Consider the following 14,628-nt stretch of genomic DNA (forward strand, 5'->3'; position numbering starts at 1 on the left):
TAGAAAATAAAATGAGGATATAGTCATTTAAATAACTCACAAAAAACTAGAATTGTACTTGTGTTGTTAATTATTTTTGTTCATGAAGGAATGCTCTCTATTTTAGAGGACTCTTTAATCTCACCTCATAAAATCAATGTTATTTTATAATAAGCCCTTAACCACTAAATTGTTTATAACCACCAGTTTTAAAGCAATAAGTTCAATACAGACAAGTGGAATCTTTGGTAGTAAAACATCTTTTTCATTTATTTTTCTGGCATTAGTTTAATGATGTACACTGAAAATAAAGTAGGTCATTTATTCCCTGACTATCTCTGAATACATTTGAAAGCAGTAAAATTAAACAGAACAGCCCTTTCTATTTACTTTTGACCTAAAGAGATTATTTTTATTATCTGTGAGACATTCTAAATGTGTACAAGAGTTTTGAGAGTTTATTTGAATAATTTTAATTCAGGTCTTTCTGAGCTTAGTTAGCTGTGATATTTAATTTTTAAGTGTCATTATGACTCAGGATATAATTGGATCCCAGATTTTTTCATTGGCCTGCATTGGAAGGCAGATTCTTTATCACTAGCACCACCTGGGAAGCCTGGGATTTTTTTCAACAGATTGCATTCACATTGATGCCAAAGAGAGTGTTATGCAAAGATGGATTTGGGAATTCACCATATTCTTATTTTTCTTGTTTTAAAAACCACATTTAGGCTCTGCCAATGAAATGGATCTGCTCACCCTAAGACTAATTTGAAATTGGACTTGTACACTGATTTAGAAATTTAAGAGAGAAAGTGGCAAATTCTGTTGTTCAGTTCCTACATTTAATTCCAGGAGAGACAGAGTGGGAGATAGGGAGAGATTTCCAAAATATGGTTTGCTACAAGTGGATGGTGCTAGCCATTGCCTTTTGCTCTTGTGTTCATCCACCCCTCAAACCCTTCTCCACCACCATGCTGAATCTCAGGGGGCTGACCCTTGCTTTCTGTTGTCCCTGAACTCCCTTGTTGATTGACTCATAGCTAGGTTTAGAGAGTCAGTGGGAAGAGAATCTAGGAGCAGAGAGAAGATGGAAGTCAGTGGTTTCTGTTCTGACAGAGATGGATATAATTTTTGGGGGGGGCTGAACTTACACAATTTTTTGAGCCCTTTTCAAGAAAAATAATTTTAAAAATTACATATTTGAATTAAATTTAAAAGTGAATATTTACTTAACATGTGAAAATCAATCACTACAACTTAAAATTTTAAAAAGCTGGCAAATAACACAAACATAAAAAAATGAGGTAAATGTAAAAAAATTTTTTTCATTAACTTACTGATACACCTCCATACTATTGTTTTCTACATTTTTTGACTTTATACTCATTAATCATTTCTTTATATGACAATGATTTTATAATGTTTTATCTAAACAGAGTACAAGATAATTCAGTCTTTCCTCTAGCATGGGTGATTAAAATTTAGTGTTTTTTTTTGGATAACTGATCATTGATAAAGGGTCATAACTATTGTTAAACAGTTAAAGGTAATGATTCCTTGCCTCAAAAATACTGTATTTTATTGAATTTTATGCTGTCATTGCTAAGATGTGCTACTAATGTACATGCTAAGAAATTTTAAAAAAAAGTTTTGAATTAAACCATGACACAATGATTTTTTATCATGTATAATGTTTCTGCACATGTTTTTTTCTTATGCCTTTAAAAATATTTGTAATCTTACATTTCCTGAAAGAATACTCAATTTGGGGCTTTCTGATTTTTTTCTCAGCTACTGGTACTTTTTCTAAAAATTTTGATCCTGGCACTTTCTCAATTCATTACAGATGGTGTGAAAGTGAAGCTTTTAGACATATCAACCAAGAAGTCATTGTAAATCGCAGTTAAACTCGATGCATTAAACCAAACTGAGCTAATAAAAATATGACTGGGTTTATATGTGAACAGTAATGGCAGTTAGGTAGCAATTCTCTAACAACAATGGCTAGAGGCCATCAAAAGATAGAGTGTGATCACAGGTATGTTAAAATGCTCAAAAAAAAAAAAAAATCTACATTTAATGTTAGCTGTGTTGACTTAAAAAATAGTCACAAAGTAGAAGTTTGGAGTTATGTTTTATTTGATGGGAATTTTTAGGACCTCAAGCCCAGGAGACAGCATCTCAAGTGACTCTGAGAGAACTGTCCTGAGGCAGAGGGTTGTGGGTAGGGCATTGTATAGGAGGTGAGGTGGTCAGGTTACATAGAAGTTTGCAACAAGGGGCATGTAGTCTGAACATCAAAAGGTTATTAAGGAAAACCAGATATCCCAAATTAAGGAATTTAGCATTTTTCTATGTATGGGAAGATGCAAGAGTCTGGGCTTACTGAAATCATTCCTTTCATATTCATCTCAGCCATGTGGGGCCAGTTTCCTGTTTCTTGTCTTTTCACATCCCCTTAAGCTCCTCAGTGCTCTCTCTGGGAGTGGTAGCAGCTCTATGACTGCTGGATAGCAGGCATTGTTCTTCCGGGTGCCCTGTGCCCTCAAAGATTCTTATTTGAAGGGCTGGAATCGCTAATGGCTGTGACATCCTTGTTTATTGATATGGCAGAAAACTCTCCATTTCTCAGTTGAAATACATAAAGTTGTTGCAAACAGCTAGAGCCTGAGCACTTTACCTGGGATATGTGATTTGCCTGTCAGAAAAGGCATCTAAAATCTACAGAGGGTGGCCAGATAGACAGACTGCCTCAGCTACTGCAAATCACCCTTTATTTCATTCTTAGACACGACATTTATCTTCACATTATTTTATTACTATTATTATTATTGAGAGCAAGACTGATCTACTTTAGTGTATTGGCCAAGACCCGCCTGCAGCAGTATGCTAGGTGGCTTTAGCAAACGGATGCAAATATCTTCTTTCTTCTGTTTTATGGGTAATTTAATAGTTAATGTGATATGTTCAATCAACCTATATAAGCAGCCCTTTTACAACTTCAGTGTTGGTGGCTGCATGAAAACCCATTTTTCTCTCACAGGGCACCAGACCTGTTTACACTAAGCATAGATTTTTATGTTTTTCTCTTTTCTGAAGCAGCACTGACCTCTTCACTCTTCTCCATTTCCCCCCTCCCTCTTCTGGAGAAGGGAAAGACCATGAATATTTACCATATGTAAATTTATTCTCTTCTTCTTGGCAAGAAAAAAGATATAACCTTGAGGACGATCATGATTGTCTAGTCATATAGTTTTAGCCAGACTAAAAATGTGGAAATTTCTTTCTTGTGTGAGTGTTTTTGTGTTATGGAATAGGTATTTTTATAAGAGGTTGCATGAAGACCTATTTTCCTTAATAATAAAAATGATGGAAAAAAATGGCTGTGTCACCAAGGTTGAAACTTTAACTAGAGTTTAATTTAACAAATAATATGGTAGAAGGATTAACATAGAGTAGAATATAGAATATTTATTTTGCTCAGTTTTTCATGATATTTTTAAATGGGAAAAAATTAATACCACATAGGATAGCTTCAAACCAGAATTGTATTCTAACCAATAATAAATAAAGCTTCAAAAATAAGTAGATTAGAATGCATGCAATATTTTAAAAAGACTTCTAAATAAAGGACGGCTGTACCGTGATAGGGCGTCCCTGATAGCTCAGTTGGTAAAGAATCTGCCTGCAACGCAGGAGACCCCGGTTCAAGATCCACTGGAGAAGAGATAGGCTACCCACTCCAGCATCCTTGGGCTTCCCTGGTGGCTCAGCTGGTAAAGAATCTGCCTGTAATGCAGGAGACCTGGGTTCAATCCCTGGATTGGGAAGTTCCTCTGGCGAAGGGAAAGGCTACCCATTCCAGTATTCTGGCCTAGTATTCTGGCCATAGTATCCAGTACTATGATAGCTAAATGGCTAAAGGGAAAAAACGTTTGAAAGTCTGACTACAAATAACCTAAGAAAAATAAACACTGATTAACCTATATTCACCATTTATTTTCCTCAAGACAACAAGTATAGGGAATTCTTCCCAAAAGCAATACATGTGAACCTGAAAACCCACGCATTTTCCAAGTCTTCCACTGAAGATAATAAAACATCTTAAAAAGAAGTCAGGGGCAGACTTTCCAAAATCTATGCAGCTCTGTGAACAGAGCACTCCCAAAAATTAATAATAATTGTATTTTTGGAAATAATTTATATTGTCTAGGCAGGAAGTTCAAATTATCTAAGAATTGACTTTCAAGATGTTAATCTGTATAAAATCAATGGAGTGGAAATGGTGACTTAGAGACACCAAGCCTGTGCATATAAATCCTTGTAATTTTTACATGCAATTGCATGATTCCTTGTTTGCCAATTGTTATGCATTCATTGTTATTAAAGAAACATGCCTAGTAGCAGAACAGACTCAATATGCTGGGGAGGCAAATGTGTGACCTTGTCCACTCATTCAAGAAATTTTCAATATACATGAGCAGATATAAACTAGAGATGTTTTATTAGGTGTTACACAGTTTTAAAAATTTTGATGAATAAAAAATGATGCTTCAGTTAAGAGAGAAGAAAATATTAACTGAAAATCTGTTTTAAATGTACTATATGATATTAATCACTTTCATCTAAAGTGTTTCTTATAATCATAAATAAAAATAGTTTAATTTCAAATGACATGAGATCTGTACTACTAACATGCTGAACTGACTAAAAATCTGCACATCATGTTATGCTAAATATTATCTCAATAGATCACCATATGTCCCATTTGAATGACATTTAAATGATTAAATGCTTAGTAAATTCTGGCTCAGTTATTTTTATTTACTTCTCACAAAGGGAGCCCTATACAAACAGAAGCACAAATTCTCTAAGCTAAAAAAGAAATAATTTATATAGGCCAGGCATGAAGCTCACAGTAGCTAAGGATTGCCTTTTGGGATATTAACCTACATAAAATAGATTAATAGAGACAGAGAAAAAAGAGAAATCTGTTTAGTGATTTCCCATCAAGCACAATGTCTGATACAAAGGACATCTAAGCATAGATGAACTGACACTTTGCATGTGGACTCCATTCATTTAAAATTTTTTTTAAATGAAGCATAATTGATTCATAATATTGTGTTAATTTCTGCTATACAGCAAAGTGATTCAGTTATATATATATCCACTCCATTTAAATATTCTTTTCCATTACAGCTTATCATAGGATATTGTATATGATTCTCTGTGTTATATGTTAAGACCTCATTGTTCATCCATTCTATATGTAAGAGCTTACATCTGCTAACCCCATCCTTCCCTCCACCCCTCTCCTAACTCTCTGCCTCTTGGAAACCATAAGTCTTTTCTCTATGTCTGTGGGATTTTATTCTTTCACATTAGTATAGCTTCTTTTGAAGAAGCTTCATATTTGCTCATTGTTGAGGATAAAATACATCTTGTTCTTTGAACATTATTCAGAAAAAAAAAATGTTTAAGCTAAAATTTCCTTTAAGTCCTAAACCAGATAGAATTTCAATAGTGAGTGGCTATTCAGTAGACATTGCTGGAACTTGTGGAGGGGGCAAGCATGGCTCTGTGACTCAGCCCCCTGATGTGCATGAAGTGACCTACTTCACTGATCCTAAAGTCCCAGTAAGTGGTGATCTCATGGGCTAACTGATGAACCTTAAATTCATCTGGATTGATTTCTTATTTTGCAGAGGAAATACTGATGGCTAGAGAAGTGAGACAATTTAAGATAATTTGTATAAAATTGAAAAAGTGATACAACTTTGTGAATAAGAAATACAGAAACATTATCTTATCTTGTGTGGGCCATTTACATATATGCACCTCTGTATGGGTGAACTGTGACAATTGTGTTTGTATTTTGTTAAAAATTTTGTTAAATTACTTGTCCCAAATCTCTAGACACCAAAAATAAATTTTATATTCAAGAATATACAGAAACATGCCAAGTTTTTAGGAGTAAGAATCAAAGAGAAGCAAAGTGCTAAAAATCTGTAGTAGGCCATTAAATTCTTTGCAGCGTCACAAGTACTGCAGTTATCACAAATGGATAGGTTGTTCTCCATCTCTTTTGCTGGTGTTTAAACTAGTTGTTTCCATTCAGGTTACATTAGAATTACCTCATTTAAATTATATGTATGCCAGGGTCCCACTCCAGAGACCGATTTAAGGAAACTGGAGTGTAGCCAGAACTCTGGTGGTGTTTGAAAGTTCCCTGAGAGATGCTTATATGCTCATATGAAGCCTTATGGAGAATCAGAGCTCTAAAGAACAGTCCTCAGAGTGGTCTGGATGTCTAGAAATTCCCAAGGCCTGTTCAAGTGGTCCATGAGGTCAAAACTATTGCCATAATAATATTAAAGCATGATTTGCCCTTTTCACTGTATGGCATTTGCACTGAAAGAGTCAAAGGCAATGGTGCTCAAAACTGCTGGCACCAGGGCTCGAGTCAAGACAGTGGCAACTAAACATCCTATTAAGTTCTGTGTTATTCATGGGGACACATATAGGCCATTAAAAAAAAGTTAGTTCCACTTAGGAATGTTCTTGATGTAGCAACTTTATTATTATTATTTTCTTGGAATATAGTTGATTTACAAATTTCAGGTTACAGCAAAGTGATTCAGTTATATATATGTTTATACACACATACACACACATATATATTCTTTTTCAGATTACTTCCATTATAGGTTTTTCCAAGATATTGAATATGGTTTCCTATGCTATTCAGTAGGTCCTTGTTGTTTATCTATTTTATATACAGTACTGTCTATCTGTTCATCCCAAACTCCTAATTTATCTCCCATTTTCCCCTTTGGTAACTGTAAGTTTATTTTCTAAGTCTGTGATGTAGCAATTTTTTAATTTTATTAAAGCTCAACCCTTCTAATATTCTGTGTGACAACATGAGAAGTACACATTAAGCTCTTCTGTGTAAAGAAATAAGGAAGTTGTTTCAAAGGGAAGCACTTATGTGATTGAGTTGGGAGCCAAACCAGCTACTTATTTAGCTGTTTTTATCCCACAGAACATCACTTTTACTTGAAAAAAAGACCAGCAAACTATACTTGTTCAGAATTGAGTATCTGACGGGCCATTTTTGTTTTAATGAATCAGTTGAGCCTGTCACTTCAAGGGAAAAAAAATGGATTGTATTTGTTGCCAACGGGTAAATTTGAACTTTCAAGTGAAAATTAGGATTTGGAAAATGTGTTTCTGCCACAGTGAGCTTCACAGCTTCCCCATACTGACTTTTCTGATTAGATTGGTGGTGATATTAACAAGTGACGTCTTAAAAAATATTACATAATGAAATGTACAAACATTTGAAAGGTCTTCATAACACAGTGAATTTTCAAATGAATAATACATATGTTACAAAATCATGTGAGGATAAAATAACCATTCAAATACATGGTAGATCAATAGATTTTTATGTAATAGAGTATGCAGTTTCCTTGACATGGTTGCAGAGTCCACATTGCAAACAATGTAAAAAAAAACTTACTGCTTGTTGAATGCTTGTTTACTATCAAGAATAGTATTCATAATTATCAAGAAAGGCTATTAAAATACCTCTCCCTTTCACAACTTCATATTTTTTTCAGTGAATTTTCTTAATATATTTTAACCAAAGCTATTAGAGCAAAAGCTTGAATGTAGAAGCAGGTATGATGATCAAGCTGTCTCCTGTTTAGTAGAAATTTAAAGACATTAAAAGCTTTAAAATAATGCCACTCACTCCTCTTATTTTTTCTTAAGATATGTGTTTTAATTCACTGTAATAAAGAAATAAATATATATATATTAGGGATTATGTATATATATATATATATATATATATATATATACACATATATATGAGATTAAGATGGCAGTTGTTGCAAAATCTAACAAAGATTCAAAAAATTCCAGAAAATCACTGAGCTTATTAGAGCGATTTTTATTTTTAGTTTTCTTTTCCCAGCTTTATCACCATAGAATTGCCATATAATATTCTGTAAGCTTAACGCATACCATATAATTATTTTATATATGTATATACTGTGAAATGGTTACCACAATAAGTTTTGTTAACACATCTATCCCCTCACACACTTAAAATTTGTGTGTGTGTGTGTGTGATGAGAACTTTTAAGACCTACTCTTTAGCAATTCTCCAATACATAATATAATATTGTTAGCTCTGGTTACCATGCTATGCATTACATCCCTAGAACTTATGTATCTAATAACTAGAAATTTGAACCTCTTAATCATCTTCATCCATTTTCCTTACTCTCCTCTCACCCTCTGGCAAACACCAGTTCTTTGTTCCTCTGAGTTTGTTTTTTTTTTTTTTTATTATTATACATTCAAGTGAGATCATATGGTAATTGTCTTTCTCTTTCTGGCTTACTTCTCTTAGTATGGCCATCTCTAGGTCAATCCACGTTGCTGCAAATGTAATTATTTCATTTTTTATAGCTGAATAATATTCTATCCATGGTGTGTCTCTGTGTGTGTGTGTGTGTGTGTATATATATATATGTATATGTATAGATATATACACATGTATATATATGTGTATATATATATATATATATATATATATATATATATATATGACATGTTTTCTTTAGCCATTCATACATCCATAGACACAGGTTTTCCATATCTTGGCCATTGCAAATAATGGTGCAAAGTACATAGAAATGCGTATATCTTTTCAAGTTAACATATTTTTCTTTGAATAAATACCCAAAAGTAGAATTGCAGGATCATGGGCTTCCCTGCTTGCTCAGATAGTAAAAAATCTGCTTGTAATGTGGGAGGTCTGGGTTCTATCCCTGAGTTGGGAAGATCCCCTGGAGAAGGAAGGGAAAGGCTACCCATTCCAGTATGTTGGCCTGGAGAATTCTATAGATTGTATAGTCCACAGGGTTGCAAAGAGTCAGACACGACTAAACAACTGTCACTTTCATGATATTTCTATTTTTTGCAGAACTTCCACACTCTTTTCCACAGAGGCTGTACCAATTCACATTCCTGTAAACAGTGTGTGAGTTCTCTTCTTCACATCCTTGCCAACACTTGTTATTTCTTGTCTTTTTGCTAGTCTAACATGTGTGAAGTAATATCTCATTGTGGTTTTGATTTGCATTTCCTTGATTACTAGTAATACTGAGCATCTTTTCATCTACCTGTTGGCCATTTGTCTGTCCTATTTGAAACTAAATGTCTATTCAGATCTTCTGCCCATTTTCCAATTACTTTCTCCCATTTCTGTAAGCTGTCTTTTCATTTGGTTGATGGTTTCCTTTAGTGTGCAGAAACTTTTTAGTTTGATATTGTTTGACTTGTTTATTTTTGCTTTCATTGATTTTGCTTTTGGTGTCAGATACAAAAAACCATGCCAAAACTTATGTCAAGTAGCTTATCACTAACGTTTTCCTCTAGGATATTTGTGGTTTGGGGGTCTTCATTTAAGTTTTTAATCCAATTTAAATTAACTGTTGTGTAGAGTAAGATAATGGTCAAGTTTCATACTTTTGATTGTGTCTGTCCAGGTAATAAATCTTATTGTATGAATGACTGAATGGTCATTTGTGTAAGATTTTATTTTCTGAGACTCTTTTAGGGGTAATTCTATTATGTTTTCTTCCCATTGCTATTTTGACAATTATTTATGAAATCATGATTACATTTATTTTTGCATCTTTATACATACAAATTAGGTATATTTGACATATATATTCTTCTGAGAAATCCACCAAGAAAAAAATTAAAAGACACTAAACAGGAATAATACTCATATTCACATTTTTTTCAGTTTAGATGATAAAAGTGCCATGTTTGGATAAGGCTGATTCAAGTAGCTCTCTTGACAAACTCATATTCATATTTCAACTATTCCAACATTATGGAAAGCTAGTTTCATCAGTTCAGGTATTGAATTCATTAACTATTTATCAGAAGCTTGGCATTAAGCAGCATTAAGCTCCCAGCAGATGGCTCTGGACTTGAAGTTCCTCATCAAAACTATATCTTGCATTTCAGTCAGTCTTAAGTTCTGCAAAAATATATTTGCTTTGTGTTCTGTGAAAATATATTCATTTTACATTCTATTTGATTCCTAAGTCTGCAGAGTATTCTACAATATTATCCATTCAGTTTCCTTCTCCTTTGATCTTCATCTTTATTTCACCCCAAATTACCTGTTTGAGACTTGTTTTTGTTGTTGTTGTTCAGTGGCTAAGATAAATCTGATTCTTTTTAATCCCATGGACTGCAGAACGACAGGCTTCCCTGTCCTTCACTCTCTGAGTTTTCTCAAACTCATGTGCATTGAGTCAGTGATACCTTCTAACCATCTCATTCTTTGCTGCCCTCTTCTCCTGTTGCCTTCAATCTTACCCAGCATCAGAGTCTTTTCCAGTGAGTCACAGCAGATGGCCAAGTATTGGAGCTTCAGTGTCAGCATCAGTCCTTCTAATGAATATTCAGGGTTGATTTCTAAACTGCTTCAATTTTAGCTTTGCTACTCCTTTGTTTCCAGTAGACCAGTTTCTTCCAAAGTAGGGAAGAAGTTAGAAGCAGTGTTACTAGCTATTTTCTTTCTTCCACCTTTTTGGGCCTTTAATTCTCATCCTTATTGTTTTAATTTTTACTAAGCATCATAGAGATTTTCCAGAAAATTGATTAAAAAAAAAAAGGTGGTGATGGAATTTCTCTCCAGAATTCTCCTATGACAAGAATTATTCTCCATTATTAAATTATTCCTACTTTTTAAAAAGTATGAACCCCAGTCCATTATGTTTTGGTAATAATTAAGAGATTATTAATTACCCTGTATGCCACATGTCCATTTCTGGTTTATGAGTTATTCATGGTGAATCAGTAGATATACACATGAAATCATAAGAATTGTTATAGAATTATTCATTAATTTCTGTTTATAATTCCAAGTAATACTTCTGCTAATAGAAATTCTTCCTTTAACACCTATTAGTTTGCAGTTTCTGATTTGGAAAATATTTAAATAATGAAAACATGATAAAAGAAAGAGCTAGCTGTCCTTGAGTGTGTTCAGTTTAGTTCAGTTCAGTCGTTAAGTCGTGTCTGACTCTTTGTGACCCCATGGACTGCAACACATCAGGCTTAACTGTCCATCACCTACACCTGGAGCTTACTCAAATGTATGTCCATTGAGTCAGTGATGTCATCCAACCATCTCATCCTCTGTCATCACCTTCTCTTCCTGCCTTCAATCTTTCCCAGCATCAGGGTCTTTTAAAAATGAGTCAGTTCTTCACATCTGGTAGCCAAAGTATTTGGAGTTTCAGCTTCAGCATCAGTCCTTCTAATGAACATGTAGGACTGATTTCCTTTAGGGTGGAGTGGTTGGATCTCCTTGCAGTCCAAGGGACTCTCAAGAGTCTTCTCCAACACCACAGTTCGAAAGCATCAATTCTTTGGCGCTCAGCTTTATAGTCCAAATCTTACATCTGTACATGACTACTGGCAAACCATAGCTTTGACTAGACAGACATTTGTCGGCAAAGTAATGTCTCTGATTTTTAATATGCTGTCTAGGTTGGTCATAACTTTTCTCCCAAGGAGCAAACATCTTTTAATTTCATGGGTGCAGTGAAATAGTCATCTGCAGTGATTTTAGAGCCCAAGAAAATGAAGTCTCTTACTGTTTCCATTGTTTCCCCATCCATTTGCCATGAAGTGGTGGGACCAGATACTGTGATCTTAGTTTTCTGAATGTTGAGTTTCAAGGCAACTTTTTCACTCTCCTCTTTCACTTTCATCGAGAGGCTCTTTGGTTCTTCTTTGCTTTCTGCCATAAGGGTGGTGTCATCTGCATATCTGAGGTTATTGGTATTTCTCCTGGCAATCTGGATTCCAGTGTAGCATTTTGCCAAATACTATACTAAGACATGATCTCTTGTAGCCATACAACAAGCTGCGAAGCATAGATTCTTCACATGAAGGTAGTGGGTACTCCGACTGGTCAAGTGACTCTCAATGATCTGTGTGAATCCAGAAGAAAGGGCATAATCACCTTGCTGAGGTGGGTAAAATTGCTCCCAAACTTTACTTTTATTAGTGATTTTACTAGCTTTTACTTCATTTTTAAAAAATATTTTATTTTATTCATTTATTTGGCTGCACTGTATCTTAATTGCAGCACACAGGGTCTTTCATCTTTGTTCTGGCATGCAAACTCTTAGATGTAAGATATGAACACTTAGTTGTGGCATGTGGGATCTAGTTCTTTGACCAGGTATTGAATCCATATCCTGCCTTGGAAACGTGGAGCCTTAGCCATTGAACCACCAGGGAAGTCTCCCAAACTACTGGCTTTTAGCCTATTATTTTCAAATTGAATTCTGTGCTCCATAATATAAAATATTTTTCTATAATCTAAATTAAGATTACCATGGTTTGAGAGAAAGACAAATATCATCATGTATGGATGTGAGTTGTTGTAGCTTCAGTCACCCAATCCTATCTGACTCTTTGTGATCTTATGGACTGCAGCATGCCAGGCTTCTCTGTATTTCACCATCTCCCAGAGCTTGCTTAAACTCATGTCCATTGACTCTGTAATGCCATCCATCTCATCCTCTGTCATCCCCTTCTGTTTCTGTCTTCCTCTTCTCCTCCTGACTTCAGTCTTTCCGAGAATCAGGGTCATTTCCAATGAGTCAGCTCTTTGCATCAAGGGGTCAAAGTATTGGAGCTTCTCCATCAGGATCAGTATTTCCAATGAATACTGGAACTACTGGAAAAACAATAGCTTTTACTATACAGACCTTTGTTGACAAAGAAAAGTCTCTGCTTTTTAATATGGTGTCTAGATTTGTCATAGCTTTTCTTCCAAGGAGCAAGCGCCTTTTAATTTTATGGCTGCAGTCACCATCTGCAGCAATTTTGGAGGCCCCTAAAAGTAAAGTCTGTCAATGTTTCCATTGTTTCCCCATCTATTTGCCATGAAGTGATGGGACAAGATGCCATGATTTTCATGTTTTGAATGTTGATTTTTAAGTCAGCCTTTTCACTCTCCTCTTTCACTTTCATCAAGACGCTTTTTATTTCCTCTTTGCTTTCTGTCATAAGAATGGTGTCATATGAATATCTGAAGTATTTGATATTTCTCTCGGCAATCGTGATTCCAGCTTGTGCTTCATGCAGTCCAGCATTTCTCTTGATGTACTCTGCATGTAAGTTAAATAAGCAGGGTGACAATATACAGCCTTTACACACTCCTTTCCCAATATGGAACCAGTCTGTTGTTCCATGTGCAGTTCTAACTGTTGCTTCTTGACCTGCATACAGGTTTCTCAGGAGGTAGGTCAGTTGGTCTGGTATTCCTATCTCCTTCAGAATTTTCCACAGTTTGTTGTGATCCACACAGTCAAAGGCTTTGGCATAGTCAATAAAGCAGAAGTAGATGTTTTTCTGGAACTCTCTTGGTTTTTCTATGACCTAACAGATATTAGCAATTTGATTTTTGGTTCCTCTTCCTTTTCTAAATCCAGCTTGAACATCTGGGAGTTCTCAGTTCATATAGTGTTGAAACTTGGCTTGGAACATTTTGAGCATTGCTTTGCTTGAGTGTGAAATGTGTGCAATTGTGCAGTAGTTTGAGCATTCTTTGGCATTACCCTTCTTTGGGATTGGAATGAAAACTGACCTTTTCCTTTCCAGTCATGTGGCCACTGCTTAGTTTTCTAACTTTGCTGGCACATTTAGTGCAGCACTTTCACAGCATCATCTTTTAGGATTTGAAATAGCTCAGCTGGAATTCCATCACCTCCACTAGCTTTGTTCATTGTGATGCATCCTAAGGTCCACTTGACTTTGTACCCCAAGATGTCTGGTTCTAGATGAGTGATCACAGCATCAAGATTATCTGGGTCATTAAGATTTTTTTTTTTTTTTGTATAGTTCTTCTGTGTATTCTTGCCACTTCTTCTTGATATCTTCTACTTCTGTTAGGTCCATACCATTTCTGTCCTTTTTTGTGCCCATCTTTGCATGAAATATTCCCTTGGAGTCTCTAATCTTTTCCATTCTATCATTTTCCTCTATTTCTTTGCACTGGTCACTTCGGAAGGCTTTATTACTTCTCTTTGCTATTCTTTAGAAGTCTGCATTCAGAAGGGTATATCTTTCCTTTTCTCCTTTACCTTTTCCTTTTGGATGTGAGAGTTGGACCATAAAGATGGCTGAGCACTGAAGAATTGATGCCTTCATATTATGGTACTGGAGAAGCCTCTTGAGAGTTCCTTGGACTGCCAGGAGATCAAACCTGCCAGTCCTAAAAGAAATCAACTCTGAATATTTATTAAAAGGACTGATCCTGAAGCTGAAGCTCCAATACTTTTATCCCTTGGTGTGAAGAGCTGACTCATTGGAAAAGACACTGCTGTTGGGAAAGATTGAAGGCAGGAGAGAAGGCAATATCAGAGGATCAGGTGGTTAGATGGCATCACCAGCTCAAAGGACATTAATCTGGGCAAGCTCTGGGAGATGGTGAAGAACAAGAAAGCCAGATGTGCTGCAGTCCATGGGGTCACAATGAGCCAGACACAGCTTAATGACTGAACAACAACAAAAATCACTTATATT

This window comes from Odocoileus virginianus, chromosome 4 (assembly GCF_023699985.2).
Source record: "Odocoileus virginianus isolate 20LAN1187 ecotype Illinois chromosome 4, Ovbor_1.2, whole genome shotgun sequence".
NCBI lineage: Eukaryota > Metazoa > Chordata > Mammalia > Artiodactyla > Cervidae > Odocoileus > Odocoileus virginianus.